At 41.7% G+C, this 20,903-nt stretch overlaps 1 protein-coding gene across 6 annotated transcripts in view; it reads right to left on the bottom strand.

Moving 5' to 3' along the window:
* Window positions 1-20,903, bottom strand: part of CAMKMT (calmodulin-lysine N-methyltransferase) — a 404,462-nt gene that overhangs the window by 81,857 nt on the left and 301,702 nt on the right. The gene's annotated exons all lie outside the window — the stretch shown is intronic.

Here is a 20,903-nt window from a genome sequence, read left to right as displayed (position 1 = left end):
TAAACCAGTGTTGACCTACCATGAGACTACTTAGCTACTACTTTTCCTGGGAGCTTCAGAGAAATCTTGATTTATGAAGTAAGGCCCAGAGAATTAAGGGACTTGCTTGTTAGCCTTGGCTAGTCAGTGGCTCAGCTTCAGTTAGGACCTCAGTTCCCTAATTCCTCTCCTTGGTTCTCTTTGCAGAGGAAGAACTGGGGCAGCAGAGCAGGAAAGACATCGTCGGTTGCATTTGCATTTTGTGGAAGGATGTTACCTTCCAGGTGGAAATCGGTATTTGAAGAGATGAATCTTACTCCTTCCAATTTCAACATATTCGCAGACTCTCAGGAATCAAATGTGAGTCTTGTTGGTTTTTATTTCTCAACGAACAGTTTTGTGGAAATACGCACTCTCTCCAAACCATACCGCGACATCCTGGCTGGAGGAAGAGGCTATAGATAACATTCAGCTGCAGCCCACCTAATGGTGGAACCTCTGAATTGAGGCCAGGAAGCAATGAATAATCTTCGGAAATAGTGACCCCTTTCTCCAGAATTACAATGATTATGTGCCTTGTTTTATAAAATTGGGCTTCTGTTTGTTTTCAGGAAATTTATTATCCACGCGGTCATTATTCTCGCTTACTCAAATGTCCCCCATGCAATTTGCCTTGCAATTAAGAGTTTGCAGCAGATCCCAGCTATTCTTTTGATTCCCAGCATTCCAATCATAATAAAAGTAATTTTATTTTATTTTGTTGTGTCTCAGGAGGGGAAATCATGTAATGTATACAATTTTCACACACACCACCGTGTTGAGAAATGTAATTTTCTGCGTATTCTCTTCTAAGAATATTTTCCACGTTCCTGGATTGTCTCTGCACTCAGAAACGGGATTGAAATCTCCACTTTGGTATTTATCTGAGGCTGTGATAGCTCAGTCGTCTGCCGCCGAATGCCAAGATAGAGGGAATCTCATCATCCAGAGACCAGCTGCATGATGGGCAGTTAATAGATATATCAAACCTTAGGATATATGCTAAGCTGAAGAGATGATTGGTTGGTTGATACACTGATTGATTAGCATAGGGAGAATGGGTTTCTTCTTGACAACCTAAGATTATGCTTCAACTAAGCTCAAATTGCTTACACCTCTTCTATTGGGTTTAAAATTACAGTCCTGTCATCTGAAATCTCTCTTCAATGAAATTTTTACCATATATAAAAATTAAAGGGGAAAAGAAAGTAGGAGCACTGGATAAGAGTAAATGGAGTAGATACATTTCATGCTACTGTTGTTGATTCCACTAGGAAAAGTTGATATGTAAATCCCCTCAAAAAAATGTTACACATTTCATAAACGATTACTTGAATATTATACAATAATTCAGGGGGAAAAGTTCAGTATGCTCATGTTAGCGAACACCGTATTTTCCAACACATTAAAGGTAGATCTCCTCTATGTAAATATGTGAATCAAAACAAAGCCCCCTGTTGATCAGGTTTCCGTTCAAGGGCACACAGACTCTATCCTCGGACTTTTAATATTTTTAACTGCTGGTATGCCTTCCAGGGGGCAGGGGGAGATCGGGCAGACTTACGGAGCCTACGGATTAGCTTTGTTTTTGAAGCAGCTTAACGCAAGTAGTAACTTCTTTAATTAGCACTAATGATCCTGAAGATAGTCACATGGACATCTTGAAATATGTGAATATTGTGCCTGTTTCCCACGCATGTGGCGTCGGCTAGGCTTTACGACGAAACAAAACCACTTGAACGAAGGAAACACAACCTTGTTCTACCAAACTCTAAACTGATGTGTAAGCAGTACTGAATAAAAATCATCAAGATGTTTTGCACAAAAGGCCTGCATTTTGGAGCTCTATAAACGTCTGATATTCTTAGTTAACAATAAACTCATTAAGCATAAGCTTGGTTTACGATGTCCTGGGTAAAGACTCAATCTCATTGTACTCCGAATTATCAGAGACCGGCTGACGAAAAGGCCTTGCTCTGTCTCTCCCCTTCCCCCCTGCCCCTTCCCCTCCCCCCCCCCCCCAAAAAGCTGGTAGGCTTTAATTCAGCACTTTGAAGAACACCCCCTCCTCTGCCTGAGCAAATAAGGATTTGGTTGCCGAATCACACTGGATAAGTGGTTCATTGAGAATGTTAAAATCTGCATTAATAAATAGGACTGGGCTTCTCGGATTTTCCCCCTTCCTATCAGCTATGAGCGGTAGGGGATCAGCTGCGACCGAAATCCCCAGCTGAACAACCCACATACAACTCAGTGAGCAGACTTAAAACAAGGCCATTTATTGGTGACTGTTATGCAAACAAAGCGTCCAAGTCTTAGAAACAGATGTCAACTGAAGCATATGCTTACTGTAAACTGGAGTTTGATTCTCTTTATAAAAATAGACATAAATGGGCCTTCAGAAAGTAGACTGCCTCTTGTTGTCTACCACTGCCTAACTCGATTCAGCCTAAAGCTTTTGAAGAGATGAATGGACTGATATGGGAGGGCAAAGGAATAAAACTTAAAAAAAAAAAAATTAAATTGGAAATAAATGATAACACGCTGGAGCAGTTCCCAGAAGCAATTTTACAGATTCTTCTCTAAAAACACAAGACAGGAAGTTAAAAGCCTAGTACGGGTCACCGTGGCACGTCGAGTTACCATTTCCTGCCACTTAGGGTGGAAAAGAAACCGCGCTTTCGGGTGGCAAGTTTCGTGGCGCGGACTTTTTACCCTCCTCTCCCTTTCTTTTTCTCTCCCTTACCTCTTCTCACATCTTGATGTCTTTTAAATGTCACTTATTTTACATGAGGCAGTTGGTGGAGACATGAGTCAACAGCAATCAGAACCATTATCCCCTGCAGCGAGTGCTGTTCTTAATGCATTGTGACACCTTTGCTGGCCAGCCACCGATTTACCTTTCTGCTTCTTAGGGAATTAAGTGGCATCATGTGAAAATGGTTGTGATATGAACAGCATGGGCATAACTGGTATTAAATTTACCTCTCAGCCTAAGTGAATTTTCCTCACATGTGACTAATCAAAATGAAAGCTCGTGGACCCAGGCTGAGCCGGCCGGCACTTCCCCACCCCTGGGACCAGGGCTATTTTGTTTTATCTCTTTGTACACGCTGGCAGAAGTTTAAAGTGAAGGGGATAATCCAGTGCTGGTGTCTTTATGAAATAACATCCTTACATGAAGAGGCTTTTAACTGTCTGTCGCCGTCCTCTCAAAAAAAAAAAAGAGTGTGACAATCTCATTTTGCTGAGCACCCTCCCATGAAAAGGGAAAATAATAGCCGTGGCCGCCATGGCTAGTACTGACCTTACATGATCCATTATCCACTAAACACTTTAAAAGTCAGTTTTACATACACTGTGGGGGGAAATGAGGGAACTACCACAATCATCTTCACTTTAGTGAATTTGCCATCCATTTGAAGTCAGTCACTTGATATCCCAACACATCCAGCCGGTGTCACAGTAGAACGCGGCAGAAAAGCACAGTTGATTAACAGATGCCAGGCAGGGACGCAGTGGCACCCTACTATTTAAGACACGCGAGGAGTAACGGCCGCAGTGCAACGGCTTTGCGTGAACTTTCCTCAAACTTAAGCGTGAGGAAAAGAACAATCAAAAAACTAAGTCCTTCACATTTTCAGAAGTGCTTGACATTCCTACAAAAATGTTTTACTAACCACTTAGCAGAGATCAGTAGGTGCCAAAGGAAGTGCAGGCAGAGCAATTATCTTCCTGCACAGTCAGCCTGATGCTTATTCACAGACAAGAGTGGCTTGCATTCCGCCATGAACCAACTGTGCATGTTGCTGATAATAGAGCAGAGGTATTGCTAAATTGGTACTGAAATAGCACACCTCGTTTACTTCCAGCAACTTATTTGTGGAAGGCAATGAAGGCTGGAATATTTTCTCATCACTACAAGAATACTCACCTCATTGTTAACATTAAAATTAGTTTTCTGACATGGCTCATGCTATGCATTTACTTTTCCTTAAATAGGAACTTCCGTGCCTGGAGTAAAAACACTAATGGCATTTCTTGCCCCTTGTGGATAATGCATTGCTTCATTAATAAACCATCTGGAAGCCTGACTGGTAATCAGAGTCTTGGCCACTTTACAGTTCTTCACTCTGAAGTTCATAGACTGTTGCCCTTCATTTTGGTAACACATTTATTCTTGAACCCTCCTGCTCCGAGGCGAGGCAGGCAGGCAGAGCGGAAAGAAATGGTGGGGAGGAAATGGCTGAGAGTGTGGCAGCCGTCCAATATCAAACATGGTAACTGCCAGATCTTGAGCCACATTTATAAAATTTTATTTTACTATGTCAGGGTGCTGCGGCAGGAGCAGAAGAGAACAGCCAGATATATGGTTACAATATTCATGAAGAGTTGATTCACCTACCCAACCCTCAAAAACTGGAGTTTGAGTTTTCTGAGCTTAACCTTTCATTCTGAACCCCACACCCCAACTCTACCAGCCAGCCTAGGGGAGACCACGATGGCTATTCAAAAGAGTTTGAGGAATCTTACTCACACAGGAATGGAAGGAGGACTCTGTTAAGGTTCTGCTGGGACCAAACCAACTTAAAATCCAGTCTGCTACTGATTTCCTGGAGATTTTCAACTCGGCGTGGAGTCAAGAGAACCAAAATTCTCAAGGACAATGAGTGAAAAACAGGATTTGTGGCAAGACAGTTGTGGGAAAAGAAAAGTGAGTAGTGGAGTCTGCCATTTTCATAAACCATGAACAGAAAATTCCAGAGACTGCATTTTTAGAGTTCATAAGAGAAAGTCTAAGAAGAGATGGGAAGGGAGGCTATTGGAAGAAAAAGAGAAGACAATATATGAGCGTTCACACTTAAAATCTTACTCATGAGAAAAAAAAAATACAACACAAAACATCAGAAGGTAGGCTTGTGAGCTGCTATTATCCACTAAAGGGTGCAGTCTGCTTTGGCTGAGTAAAACCTGCTGTGCAAAGGAAAAATAAAAACACCCAAGCAATTGGTTTTTAGAATTTGATTACATGCTTCAGGAATGAGACAGGAGTAATGAACCCAACCCAAGCATTTGGATAGACTGGCGATCTTAGACACGTCTGAACCATTAGCTTGAAACTAGAGTGTCGTACCAGGGGTGGCCGTGCCGTTCACGGATGACCGAGCAGCACTGTAGCCTCTGCAGCAATCTCAGGGAAGAGCGAGTTAAGTTTAGAGAACTACACTCCTGACTATACCTGAAGGTCTAATACATGATGGGGAACTAACACCATTCCCACTTTCACTACCTACTTTTTCACCATTCCAAAACATCAAAGGAAAATAGCAACCTCAAGTCTAATTTTCCAATGCCTACTTATTAAAACCTTTCTCCAAACTACTCATAAGAGTTGTTTGGAAGTTTTGTGGCTGCTGTTAATGGGTTTTCAGAGACCCAGCAATCTAGCTGGGTAAAGAACACTGTCCGTTCAGGATCCATATGTGGAATTCCTATTTTCAATGCAGCTGGACGTGGCCCGGCTACTCTGGACAGCTCCCTGGAGTGCAGATTGCTGATGAGGAAGTTGGGATTTAATATGCCTGTGTACCCTTCTTCCACGAACTGAAGACAGTCTCCTACCCAGGTGTGTCTTCTGCTGAAAATGTGAAAGTCTGTCTCCTGCTGAAAATGTGCAAGTTTGCCTGTTTTCCTGCCAAATTGTATTTTGGCGTATGTGTGTAGGGGGCGATATTCATTGATTCCACTTATCCTAGTTAAAACTCTTGGCACACTCAAAATAAAGTTATGTATAAGATCATGCTGCCCCTCCATCATTCCCTCCAACGGAGGGATTGGGTTCTCTCCAATCATGGAAATCTCACTTTACTGACTTTGTAGCAATCTTCTAAAAAATGAGACTGGGCTCAATAAATCTTGCAGGTTGTAACTGTTTTGTATAAAACAATTTTGATGAGGCAGTCTACGAGATGGAAATCCCCTCCAAGATTGTTTTAGGAATTCTAAATGTCACATCAAATCCCAAACACAAATATGAAGGATCAACCCTGAACACAATCACTATCCTCTGATTGCTATACTGAATCAAGGACATTGTAAAATGAAACATAATGCTAAAATGCAGTGGTTTGTTTCCTTCAAGTCACTAAATATTGGGAGAGAAAAATCTTTATAAGAGAAGAAGGCTAGTAAACTAGAAGTAGGAAGATAGGATTAACAGAAGAATTACCATTTACCTAGCTTCTGCCAAACACTGGGCACCGTGCTGGGCTATTTATAAATATTATCATATTTAATGATCAAAATGCCTTGCAAATTGGGCTTTCTTCTGTAGATAAGGAAATTGGGGCTCAGTGAGGTCAGGTGACTAGCCCAGCATCCTCTCTCCTTTCTAAGCCAGGGAGTGGCCAAGCTGGAGTTTGAATCCAACCCAAGCCTTTAGATCCACCTGACTAAGAACCTCTTCTACAAGGACAGAGAGGCGAGGATGGGTATGAAAAGGATCAGGAGGCAAAAGTGACAGGACTTTATGGCAGTGAATTTGGGGGATGTAGGAGAAAAAGGCTCAAGAATGACTCGGGGTTTTAGGGTCCAGGTGACTGGGGAATTTGTGGCATCATTACAACATAGGGGTGTCAGAATGACAAGCTTATTTTGAGGATCAAACAATGACTGGCTTGTTTTTTTTGCATGGTGACTCAAAGGCAACAGAGATCCCAGGTTCTGTTGGATGTACTGGATATCTGGAACTAGATTCAGCACCAAGATTACATTTAGGATATACGTTTTGAGAAACATCCATATGGAGATTATAATTTAAAATGTAGGATAAGATCAGCAAAGATGGGAGGGAGGGGGAGAGGGAGGGAGAGAGAAGAAACAAGACTAAGGATAGAATTTAGAATGCTTTCCCATGGGGAAAAGCTGTGTAGCTTTGATCGGTTATTGTCTGAGCCACATTTTCACCATTATAAAATGGGGATCATCAACGGAAGGATAGATAAACATTCTTCAAAATTCATAAAAATGTGACATATCCATACAATGGAATATTACCCAGCCTTTAAAGTGCAGGAAATTCTGACACATGCTGCAATATGGACGTACCACAAAGACATGCTAAGTGAAATAAGTCACAAAAGAAGTAAGTCACAAAAAGACAAAAACTGTGAGTGCATTTATATAAGACGCCTAGAGTAGTTAAATTCATAGACACAAAAAGGAGAAGCATGGTTGTCAGGGGCTGGGGGTAATGGGAGAATGGAGAGTTAATGTTTAATGGATGCAGAATTTCAGTTCTGCAAGATGAAAGTTCTGGAGATGGACGATGGGGATGGTTGCACAACAATGTGAATGTACTTAATGCCACTGAACGGTATACTTAACAATGGTTACTATGGTGAATTTTATATTATGTGTACTTTACCACAATTATAATGAATGAATGAATGAATGAATGGATACAATTTTAAATAGGAATAATATTTATCTCTTAGGATTGATGTGAGGACAAAAGGAGATGTTTGAAAATCTGGCACAATACCTGGCATATAATTCGTTTTAAATGTTGATAAATACTAGTTTCTTTTTTTTTCTCTCTCTTACCAGGAATGAAGAAAAGAAGGAGGGAAGGAAGGAAGGGGAGAAGGGAGGGAAGAGGAGGAAGAGAAGAGAATAAGGGGAGGGAGAAGAAAAGCACAAATGTAACATGTCATGGAAGTCACGTACGGGCACATTTTGGAAAAGGGGCGGGTCAGGGTGCCCAGGTGGCTCAGTTGGTTAAGTGTCCAACTCTTGATTTTGGCTCAGGTCATGATCTCAGTTTGTGAGTTCGAGCCCCGAGTCAAGCTCTGCTCTGACAGTGCTGAGCCTGCTTGGGATTCTCTCTCTCTTCCTGTCTCTCGGCCCCTCCCCTGCTCGAGCATTCTCTCTCTCTCTCTCTTTCTCTCAAAATAAATACACTTAGAAAAAAAAAAAAGAAGAGAGGCAGGTCAACAATGTGAAATGCTGCAGACATCAAGAAAACTTAAGAATGTGGAATCTGACGATCCAGAATATATCGATAACTTTCGAAAGAGCTTCATCAGAGTGCTGACACCAGGAGATCTTAAGGGAGTAAGAAGCAGTCAGCAATCAAGCTGAGGCTACAATGAATGCGGGTCCCCTTTAGGAAGCTTGGGGAGATGTAGAGGCGAAAGATGGTGGAGGCTTCCGGGTCGCAGCATAAGAGAAGATTCCTGCACTTGTATTTGCTGGCTCGCTTTAAAAAAACAAAAACAAAAACAAAAACAAAAAAACCTTAAGGATGGTAACCCCTGGACATGTTTGTGACAGAAGAGAAGAAATTAGTGGAGGGGGAGAGGGAAAAGATGTAGAGCTAGAAGAGAGAGGAGAGAAGGATCAAGGCCACGGGTGGAGGGCTGAGTTTGGGGAAGGAAGGAGTTGTCTTAGGAAGGGAGAGAAGAAGTGGAGAAGATTGATGGTTGGGTTCCCCCCACCCCCCACCCCACCTTGTGGGGGAGAAATCATTACATGCCAAGAATGAGAGGCTATTAGCAGGGTAGAGAAACAACAAAGCTGTATAATCAACTCTTAATTATCAGCATTTTAGTTTATCAGCTTCAAATCTTGCTTTCAAGCAAGTTAGCACTTACTCAGCTTAATTACTTGCTTTGTTAGCATTTCAAACTCAGTGTAATATAACTTTGTATGCGGCCTGCAGCCCAGCGGGGTAGCGTTTTGACACCTGAACACTTAACCACTTCCGTTGTTCTGGGGAGAGATTTACAGTAGGGCACTTGGGTTGAGGTTGGGGGCTTCGCGGCAGTCTGAGAGGCAAGCAGTTAAGCTTTCCAGGTGTTACTATGTTTTCACTGTGCGGAGGGAGGCATTACTTTGTTCGCAGTGATTTCTCAGATCAGATATATCTATTTCTTCAATTATTTATTCAACTAACATTAAACCCCAGCTCCATGCCAGAGACTGTGCTCTGGGTTTTGGATACTAATATGATCCCTGCAGTCAAGACACTGATAGTCTCGTAGAGAAGACAGATGTAAACAGATCATTATAATACAAAGGGGTAAGTGCACAATATCAAAATACAAATGCAAATAATCAAGCGTAAATCCCAGTGGGATGCATCACCATCTTGGCTTATCAACCTTTCCTCTCATCCTAAACAGTTCATATAATAATGAAGTGACTACACCCTCGCTGCCTCTTATGTACGGCAGAGCACAGTAGAGAAATGAGGCATCCCGATAAATCCGATAGAAACATCAAAGTTAGTGAGCCCTGTCAGACAACGCATGATTCCACATCGACTTCCTTTATGGGAAAAAATTCAGTTAACTTCTTTTTTCTTTAGGTAACACTTAAGGTCTCAGTGCGTGAAAAACAGACGTGATGCAAACTCTTCTTCATTCATCATGAAGGGGGTTCACCATGAAGATCAGTTACTGTGCTGGAGTGGTATGAGGTGAAGAGCTCCAGGGTGACTGGAACCTACCATGCACTGGGCTGTCTCACTCTGTGAGCCCGGTGCCCTCAGGGGTAGGTGTCCCAAAAGGCTGCTCAGCTAGGCTAGGCTGTTTACCCCTACCTGTGTCAATTTCTGTAACTGATGCTCTCCTTTCCTCACACCAGTGTTTAAATCTGTTTCTCTTTCCAGTGACCTCCACTGTCCCCCAGTCTCCCTTCATATCCTTTCTTCTTCCCCCTTTCCTTTGTTTTCGTGTTGCCTGACTCCTTTGTCTGGCATTCTCCCGTGTTTCTAGGTTGTTGCAGCAAGCCCCTTGGTTTGTACAGCTACCAGCACCAAATCAGAACCCTTCTTTTTTGATTCGCAAACCAACCAATCATGCTGGCCAGTTCTAATCTTCAGGTCTTTAGCTATTTATTTTAACCATTCACTGCCCCGAGTGAATGTTTGCCTGTTAGCGCCAATTTTTTTTAATCAAACAAGATCATATACGTAGAGGGGCTTTGTCATCTCCCATGAGACACACAATTTATTTATTTACTTATTTTTAATTTATTTTTGTTTATCTATTTTTGAGAGAGAGAGAGAGAGAGAGAGAGAGCGGGGTAGGGGCAGAGAGAGAGGGAGACACAGAATCTGAAGCAGGCTCCAGGCTCTGAGCTGTCAGCACACAGCCCATTGAGGGCCTCGAACCCAAACCGTGAGATCATGACCTGAGCAGAAGTCAGACGCTTAACCGACTGAGCCACCCAGGCACCCCCTGAGACACACAATTAATTAAGGTTATTACTCCCTGTTTCGGCACTGTTCTGGTGTCTAAGGTTGCTTTAAAAAAAAGTACAGTTAACAGAGGCATGGATTTATTTTTATTAGATAGTTATGAAATACCTAATTATAAGAACTGCTACTTTTCAAGTACATAGTTACAAATAGAATTTTCCTGGCTCACAAACGATACAAAACTTTATTGTTTAGTCTCTCTTTTTTTTTTTTTTTTTTGATGACTCATAAGGTACTTATAGATCTTATAATGCTTCAGAGTTGTTATTATCTCAATTAACACAAAACTATAAATGTATAAAAGTGCCCAGTAACCCAGAGCTTGGTTGATAGTCTGGCAAATAAAGCAAGTCTGAGCTTCTGGAGTTGGGAAACATAGACACAATGCCCTCTACATTCCCAAGGCATATTCTCCAGCTGTGTCATAGGGTTCCCTTTGAATGAATAGACACTGTGCTCGTGTCAAAAGAGGCTAAATTGGAGAAGGTCCCTAAACCCAACTAAAAAAGAGAAGTGGCCTCATGGTACAAATGGTTGTCTTGTTTTGCAAAAGTAAATCAAGATGGTTCAGCCAACGTCAAACTATGAGCAACAGAAAAAAAAAAATCCCACAAAATTATTTACTGTTTTAGCTGCAGAAACTAGAAAAGTGGTGTTTCAAACCGAAATCACAAAGAGCTCTATGCACTCCGCTTGTGAAGCTGCATTCAGTTTGGGCAGGTTGTTCTGAGAGCGGAATGCACTCTTTCCAAGTATGTATTGCTGCCATTCACCAGACCTCCTTGCTAGCCTGCAAGCAACTATCTCCCCATTATACATCCAAAGAGTAATCAGGGTGAAAAGGACAGTCAGTGTAAGAAGAAATAATTGCAGCTTAAACTACTCTTACTCATTAAGAAGCAAGACTATTTGGGGAGCGTGGGGGTTGGGGGTGGGGGTCGGGGAGAATGGTACTGAGTTTTCATCATCCTGTCAGGGCAGGTCAAGTTTGAGCTCTAGCAATTTTGGCATGATTTTCTATAATCGCATTACAGTTAAAAGTATATTAATCACAGTAGCTATCACCATCCTACGGTGAGATTAATACTTGCAGGAAGGACAGGAAAAAAAATCTGAAGTCTGTCCTGGGGTCTGCTTCTGTGTTTGGTGGGAGCTGCCTTTTGTCTCGGGGAAATGTGGTCGAGGATCAGTAAGAGAACAATTACGAAAATATAACCCTCTCCTTTCGCTGTGGACAAAAGAGAAATATACAATAGGAGAGAAATGGAACAGGTTAAAGAGGTTTGGGTTGAAATGTTAAGGCTCAAACCAGCTGACAGTATTTCACGAGAAAACCCACCAGAAGTTAAGCATGAGATGTCTCTAAGTTAGTGGTTTGCAGCCAGAGGAAATTTTGCCCTCAGGGGACATTTGGCAATGCCTGTAGACATTTTTGGGTGTCACACGGGGTAAGAATGGGCTGCAACTGGCATCTTGAGTAGAGGCCACTGATGCTGCCCAACATGGGCGGCCCCACACAGCAAAGACTTACCCAGCCCCAAAAGTTAATGGTGTCACTGTTCAGAAAGCTTGCTCTAGGGGTGCCTGGGTGGCTCAGTCAGTTAAGCGTCTGACTCTTGGTTTCGGCTCATGATCTCACAGTTACGTGAGTTCTAGCCCCGCATCGGGCTCTGCGCTGACAATCTGCTTGAGATTCTCTTTCTCCCTTTCTTCTACCCCTCCCCCAATTGTGCTGTCCCAGTCTCTCTCAGGATAAATAAACTTTAAAAAGAAAAAAAAGAAAGCTTGCTCTAAATAAACTTGAAGGACGACTTAAATATTTGTTGTTAATCTTTACTCAGTATTCTGTTGCCCATCTGAGGCTTTATTATTAAAATGTTTGATATTATTATGCATGTCCTAGAAAAACTCATGGGGGTCACAAATGGGGCTGGAGATGTGGGGTGACTAACTCACGACAGGAAAGGGTAGGCATTTTAAGTGAAATTTGGAAGGAAGAAAAGGAGGGTTTTGCAGAAGGAGACTTGGTACCAGAGCATGACAAGACAGTGCGTTTGATTCATGATTTAATATTGTATCAGAATAACTTCATCACACAATATACTCCTAAAGGAGGTGGCAAAGTCAGTTAATCAATAGTCCTGGGACATTTTAAAAGCTGTATGTTAACTTTGAACAAAATGGCATTTATTTAACATGGCAAGCACTGCCTAGGCTGCTATCTGCACCCAGGACTGGTAAGACCCACTAATGTCAATTGAGGCAACCCTCAGCTGGGAAAAGATTGACAGGTCAAGAACTCCTTTGGCGAAAAGGACCCTGTGCTGAGCAGGAGAGATGGGCTATGTGTTAGGCACAGGGTGTGATCTCTAAGAAACCGTGGAGGGAGAATTGGCTAAAGGTAAGAGAAGACAGAATGGGCTGAGGCAGACTTTCTCACGGTGCGCTTCCTGGATCAGCAGCATCACTTTGGGAACTTATGAGAATGCAAAGTCTCACCTACCACTTGAGAGAGGTACTGAATCAGAAACTCTGCAAACGAGGCCCAGCACTGTGTTCTCATAAGCTCCTCAGGAACTGTATGGAATTGTGTCGTAGAAAATCATCACCTATCAGCGATTTCTTACAGTTGAACCGAATCCATTAACATTAAGAATTTCGCTCATTAAATCTTCATAACAATGGTAGAAGGGCAAGCTGAAAACTGGGAGCCGATAACATATACCTTGACGAAGGATTCGTAACCAGAATACATAAGGAATTCTTACAAATCAAGAAAAAGACAGTCCAGTAAAACAAAAGGTCGGGGGGCGGGGAGAAGAGAAGGCCCAAATACGAATAGGCATTTAAAGGAAGAAGAAACCAGAAAGTCTATAATCATTGAAAAGGAGCCGATTAGTAAATAGGGAAATTCAGATTCAAACCATAATGAGATGGCATTAATTAACTACCAGACTAGCAAAAATTTTAAAAGTCAGATGGTACCAAGTTTTGGCAAAGACATGGAGGAACAGGAACTTCCATTTAGTGTGTATAGTAGTAGAAATTGATTAAAAAAAAACACACACATTAGAAAACAACTTGGGAATATCTAGTAAAATTGACCCAGTAATTCCACTCCTCAGTATATACCCTATGGAAATTCTTGCACCTGCACACATCAGGAGCCCAGGACCAGAATGTCCATAGCAGCATTGCTAGAAATAGCAAAAAATCCAGAAACGACCCAAGTGTCCATCAACAGTAAACTAGAAAAATATATTGTAATATGGTCATAGAGTACAATACTACGCTGCAATGAAAATGAATGAACTACACACAATTAGGATAGTATTTTTAAAAAGCCTAAGTGGGGGGGGGGGCACCTCGGTGGCTCAGTCGTTTGGGCGTCTGACTTTGGCTCAGGTCATGATCTTGCCCTTTGTGGATTCAAGCTCTGCGTCAGGCTCTGTGCTGACTGCTCAGAGCCCGGAGCCTGCTTCAGGTTCTGTGTTTCCCTCTCCCTCTTCCCCTCCCCTGCTCGCACTCTGTTTCTCTCTCTCTCTCTCAAAAATCAACATTAAAAAAAATTTTTTTTAGGCCTAAAGGGGAGTGGCAAAGCAAGTGATCAAAGTATGTAACTCTATCTAGGTAGAGTTCAAAAACAGGCAAAACAAAAATGTATTACTTAGGGATACATACACATATGGTAAACTTGTAAAGAAAAACAAGCGTGATGACAAAAATTCGTGACAGTGCTTACCTCAGCGGTGCAGGGAGGGGAACACACTTGAGGAAGGACATACACGGGAGGAGTTCAGGTTGTAGAGACACAGGTGTTACCTTTATTTCCTTTTAAAAGAAACCTACACATCATACATGCTCTCGTCTATATGTATTTCACACAAAAAAGTAATGAAAAATAAGAGTGAACTGGAGGTGATGGAGTTGACCGATAAAGACAACTCTTTCGAGGCATTTTGCTGTAAAGGGGAACAGAGAAACAAAGTAGGTAGAGGTACTACGGTCAACAGAGGCCTTTCCTGTCCTTTCCTTTCCTTGAGATGCGCGCTCTTGCCACATGCTTCTGTAGTGATGGGAGTTCATCAGCAGTGAGGGAAATTTGCTAATGAGGGAAAGAGGGAATAATTACAGACCAAAATACTGAAGCTAATGAAGAGAACTGGTACCCAGAACAAAAGTGGGGAGGGCTAGCCTCAGCAAGGAGCAGGGTAGTTCATCACTACTCCTGAAGTGAAGGTAGAGACATGGTACACAGGGGTGGGGGCAGGAGGACGTGTGATGAGAACAAGCAGCAGATCTAGAGTAATTGCTTCTATTCCCTCAGCCAAACATCTGCCAAGTCATCAGCTGAGAAGGACGGGAGAGGAGAAGCTGGAGATCCGTGATGAGCAAATTTCCCAGGGGAATGAACGCAGCAGGATTCCTCATGATCTGAGATCTGCGATCATGGATTCAAAGCAAGGCCAGTGAGCCTGGCTGATTGCCATGGTCAGCTGCTCGGGTGCAGGCCCCGAGTGTATCGGGGGGCCGGGTGAGTTTCCTGAAGTGAGCGAGAAGGAGGAGTGTGGAGGATGTGTATCAAGAATGACTTATACGGTGATGAGTGTGCCACATAAACAGGTAAGAAGAGAAATGAGAGCCTGAGGTGGGGGGGGGGGGGAAGGGTGCAGGAAGGAGGGGTGACAGGCAATAAAAACTACATAGGGTCAATGGAGTGGAGGTCCATAACAGTTCCACGCTGTTGGGATGGAGTTCTCCCGGTTGCTGGGCTGCAGAAACAGAAAGTGAGGATGCTACCCACGGAGACTTCAGAGGTGGTGCAGTTCCTGGTGATGACAAGGTCTAGGCTATGTACTAGGACTATAGGGATGACTAAGATAGCGTGGAGGAAAACTAGTGTGAGAGATGAGGGTGAGGAATGAAGAAACCAGGGTTAGATCTTCTATCTACATGGACATCGGTGACTTTGAGAATAGTGACAAAGAAGAGAGTGAGGCAGTTTCTAAAATCTTCAACAGAGGCGCACCTGGGTGGCTCAGTCAGTTGAGAGTCTGACTTCGGCTCAGGTCATGGTCTGATGGTTCAAGAGTTCAAGCCCTGCATCGGGCTCTGTGCTGCCAGTGCAGAGCCTGCTTGGGATTCTCTCTCTCTCTCTCTCTCTCTCTCTCTCTCTCTCTCTCTCTCTCTCTCTCCTTGCTCTCTGCCCCTCCCCTACTCGTGCTTTCTCTCTCTCAAAATAAATAAATAAACTCTAAAATCTTCACCAGAGTGGAGAGTGTCTCAAATCAGCAGGTAATAGCAACATGAGCTTCAAAGGAGCTACAGACTTTGAGAGAGAAGGAAGGAGAAATGTGTGGAGGTGGCAACGTGGAGCAGTGGTAGGAGGAGGAAAGAGAAGCAACCTCCAGCTTCTGAGAGAGCTGCGGGGGGGGGGGGGGGGCATCTCTTGCCTATTTTTTTCCCCTTAGACTTATCATCATCTAACTTCCTGGAAATTTATTTATCTTACTTATTGATCTCCTTGTCTCACTATAATATAAACTCCATAAGGCAAGGATATTTGCCTGTTTCGCTCATTGCTGTATCCCTGTCACCTAAGAGCACTGCCTGTCACATAGAAGATGATCAATATATGTTTGTTATATAAATGAATGGAAAGATTCACAAAGAAGATGCTACCTGGAGAAATCAATAGAGTTTGGATGGCTCAAGGGGGTGAATGATAAGACATTATAGAGAAGCAAAACCCCATGAGTAGAGGCATGGGGACGTGACTGATAGAGTGTGGCTCGGGGCAAGTAGAGAGACTGTGCTAATGGTCATGCTATGTCTGAAGGAAGAAGAAAGGCTCACTGAACACAAGGCTTATGAAAACGGTCCGGAGTGGAGAGAGGTTGAGAACCTTTAGAAAGTTGTCGCTTCCAATGCCTACATTGAAAGGTCCACAGTCAAAATGCTAAACAAGGTTAAATGGAAGGGGAAAGCTCAAAACTGAGCAGATTTCATAATTTACTTTATTTTTTACTTGAAGGTGATAGCTGAGTGTTTGCTGAATCAGTGATATGGAAACTGTGGACAAAGACCTGAGGAGTCTTCACAGATATCCAACTTCTGAAGCATAAAGAACACTGCTTTTAAGGTGAAGAAATCAGCAGGCACCTGAGTGAAATGCATGATACTGGATTGGATCCTGGAACCCCTCCATCCCTCCCCAAAAAGCTATAAAAGACTATATGGGGATAATTGGTGAAATGTGAGTATGGACCATAGATTATATAACAGCATTATATCAATGTTAAATTTTCTGATTTATAACTATATTGTGGCTATTCAAGAAAATGTCCTTATTTGTGGTAAATATAAACTGAAATACTTAAAGAGGCACATCTGCCACTTATTCTGAAGTTGCTCACAAAAAATTAATATACAACTATTTATATTTCTGTGTAATGTACATCAATCTATCTAGAGAATGATAAAGCAAATGGGTGAATCTAGGTAAGTGATACACGGTAATCCTTTGAGATATTCTTGAAGTCTTTCTGTAGATTTAAAATTGCATTAAAATAAAAAGTTATCCCCCCTGTCAAAAACTAAAAAACAAGAAAGAACACCTTCCCTTCAAACTTTAATGGGCTGAGTTTTGAATATGCACGTTCAATATATAAATGCAAGAGAAAATATAGCTTAGTAGTGTTGGTGTGGTTCAGATATACTTTCCATTGATAGTAAGTACAGGGCAAGTCCATGCGATACAACTGTCAAAGAAGCTAGATCTTCAGATCCATTAGCAAGTAATGGCAATAAGGCCCCACTCAACCCTATAATGGTCACTCAGCATCAAGAGTATGGAGTGTCATTCTGGGTATGAGACTTCTAAGACGTCTCATAGAAGGGTAGAAGGGGCTAGAGGTAGAAGAAGGGTAAGAAAGGGGCTGACAAAATTTTCAGATAAAGAACAGAGTAGGCGTGACTGGGTGGCTCAGTCGGTTAAGGGTCCTTTTGATTTCAGCTCGGGTCATGATCTCACGGTTTGTGAGATCGAGCCCTGAGTCGGGCTCTGCACTGACAGCTTGGGATTCTCCCTCTCCTTCTCTCTCTGCCCCTCTTCCACTTGCACTCCCTCTCTCTCAAAATAAATAAAAACATTAAAAAATTTTTCCTTCTTAACCTATCTTAGTTCTGAAAATCCTTGGGCAAGTGTCAGATAATATATATAGTGATAGATATATACACATATAGCCAAGCTATTTTTTTAGGTGAAGGCATGATCTGATTTTCTACGAAAGGTGCAAGGACGGGATTGGGCCGAGCTGTATGAAGGTATGGCTGAAGGTGGTAGTTAACACTCCTCCACCATGTTTATTTTATTACCCATCTGAAACCTCAAGGGTATGTGTCCCATAAGCAAAAAACTCTGTTTATCACCGCTGCTACTTCAAAGTTATCCAAACCAGACTCTGTTGCCACTGTTGGGCAGGTCAAGCACTGGCAGCCTCCCTTCTGTCCAGTGGAGCTATTTGAAAGTTCAAGACTATTTTCCCATGGAAGAGAAATGGAGAACCCAGGTAATTACTGGAACCAGCACCACCATACTGCAATGGAAATTCCATCACACTGAAGGCAGAGCTGGGATCCTTAGAGGATCCTTAGAGCAATACGTAAGCTTAAAGTCTTGCTCACGACCATGATTGCTATCACCTAAATGACAAAAAAGACGTAAAATACAGTAAAATAAATGTGTTGTTCTTCTGTACTAACTTATTCTGAACCTAATGCCACTCTGTAAATAAGGCAAGCCATCTCCCTTTCATCATGAGCTACCTCACAGCAGGAATAAGACAAATCAATTTGCTCCACTCTAGTTATAGAACGGTATAAAGATGATATAACAAGGAACACATACAAATAAAAATAATGGCTTAATAAAACTAGTTTTACTATTATCGATCGGAAGGATAAAAAAGCTAAGCCTTCCTATATACCACAACTAAAAGGATGATCACTGTTCAATATTTTTCAAAAAGTCTTGCCAAAAACATAACACTGATTTCATATATCGCTAGTAGCTTTCAAAATACATTGTCTAGATCTTGAAGGAAAAATCTAAGCATTCTCATCAACAATAGTTTGACCTTAATGTTTCTATGAACTTTGGGAGAAGGCTTAGAGGCGTATTTTCAAAACCTTAACAGCTCACTGAAACCATGAAAAAGTAAAATGTGGGCAAAACATTAATTTCGATTTCTTATATTGCTATTTTCATCGGCTACGTTCTACAGCAGCAGTTCTCAAAGTGTGGTCTGGGGCCCTGAGCATCCCTAAGACCCTTTCGGGGGTCCTTAAAATCCAAGCAATTTTAATAGTAGTAGTAGTAATATATATTTGCCTTTTTCACTTCCATCTACCTACTAGGATACAAGATGTATGATATTGCAACGGAGTGAATGCAGAAGCAGATCTAAGAATCTAGCTGTCTTCCATTAAGACAAACATTAAGATGTTGGGGTGCCTGGGTGGCTCAGTCGGTGAAGTGTCCAACTTTGGCTCAGGTCATGATCTCGTAGTCTGTGAGTTCGAGCCCCACGTCGGGCTCTGTGCTGACAGCTCAGAGCCTGGAGTCTGCTTGGGATTGTGTCTCCCTCTCTCTCTGCCCCTCCCCCAATTCATGTTTGGTCTCTCTCTCTCTCTTTCTCTCTCTCTCTCTCTCTCTCGCTCTCCCTCTCAAAAATAAACTTAAAAAAAAAAAAGATGTTAACTACACTTGTGTTGATCATTCCACAATATACACACATCTTGAAGTGCTATGTTGTACAGTTGAAACTAATATAATGTTATATGTCAATTACAGTTCAATTAAAAAAATAGCACACAAGCAAATATTACATAGGTTTACAAAAACAATACCACTATTTTCTCTAAAATGTTCTGTTGCTGTTGTTTTGGAAATTATTGTTCATATAAATTTATGTTAATGCATAGTGGATTTGATATATAATGAGCTAATACATATGAGTATATATTTTATTTATTTATTTTTTTCCAATATATGAAATTTATTGTCAAATTGGTTTCCATACAACACCCAGTGCAATGAGTATCTTTTTTAAATGAATTTGTAAGTCAACATTTTTTAAATTTCTCAGTTTTAATATAGACATTGAGAGATAATAGCTCACATAAACAAAAACTCTTTGGGTCTTCAACAATTTTTAAATAATATTTTTTAATATATATATTTTTAATGTTTATTTTTGAGACAGAGAGAGACAGAGTATGAACGGGGGAGGGTCAGAGAGAGAGGGAGACACAGAATCTGAAACAGGCTCCAGGCTCTGAGCTGTCAGCACAGAGCCCGACGCAGGGCTCGAACTCACGGACTGTGAGATCATGACCTGAGCTGAAGTCGGATGCTTAACCGACTGAGCCACCCAGGTGCCCCTTAAATAATTTTTAAAAATATTTATTTTTGAGAGGGAAAGATAGAGCACGAGTGGAGGAGGGGCAGAGAGAGAGGGAGACACAGAATCTGAAGCAGGCTCCAGGCTCTGAGCTGTCAGCACAGAGCCCGATGTGGGGCTCAAACTCACAGACCATGAGACCTGAACCAAAGTCGGACACTTAACCGAATAAGCCACCCAGGTGCCTCGGTTTTCAAAAATTTTTTAAAGTGCAAAGGGGTCCTGACCAAAAAAACTTGAGAACCACTGTTCTATAGTAACATGATGAGGTACAGGAATGTGTATTACTCTTTTGATTTTTGCTGGGAAAATAGAATTAAATGATTTACATTGAGCTAACTCTGTAGATGGGTATTTTGGGTAAAACATCAGCTCAGGATTGTCATATTTTCCCAAGTAAGTGATACAATAACGATCTGACTAATACTATCATTAACAAACAGTAAAAATTAAGGGGAGAATAGAAACTTTGCCACCTATAGAAATAAGCACTATGAAGTACCATAAAGAAAATGCAGCCTTATTATTTCATTCTTACTTTATTTATTTATTTTCCACCTACTTTCAAAAGGATTTGAGACAACTTCCAATAAAAGCACCAGAACAATAAGACCAACAACTAACAACGCAGGATGAAAGGCCAACATTTAGAAGGGAGGGGGGAAGGGAGGAGGGAATGGAGTGGAGGCGAACAATATTAAGCCCTATTTGCAGAAAGCCACAGCAATTAAGCCTGAGTACTAGCTCCGTGTTTGCTACTAGTCAAAGTAAAGGGGAAAATGGCTCCCACTGTCTAGAAGGAAATAGACTAGCTCTTTCGAAGACATAATCTTCCTTGGGGACCTGAACTCTGGAGACATTTAAAGTAATCTGTCACACGACTCTTTTCACTGAGAGTGAGGAGGAGAGTGAAAGCAATAGTACCCTTCTTGAAGGAATTTCATACATTCCATTATTTAACAATTTAGGAAATGGAGTCTACCAGAGGGTAAAAAGATTGCCCAGGGCAATCAGCTCTAAGTATCAAATAAAGCCAAGATGTAAATTCAAGTCTGTTTGACTTCGAAGTATGTGTCTTAACCACTTTGCTAATCTGTTAAGGTTTTCACGTTAAATCACGTTTTTCTTAAAAAAAAAAAAAAGAAAAAAAATCTTCT

Source organism: Panthera pardus, unplaced genomic scaffold, assembly GCF_024362965.1.
Source record: "Panthera pardus isolate Hobbes unplaced genomic scaffold, ASM2436296v1 HiC_scaffold_25, whole genome shotgun sequence".
In the NCBI taxonomy this organism is placed as follows: Eukaryota; Metazoa; Chordata; class Mammalia; order Carnivora; family Felidae; genus Panthera; species Panthera pardus.
Note: the sequence above shows the minus strand (reverse complement) of the source record. Positions and strands in the feature narration are given on the sequence as shown.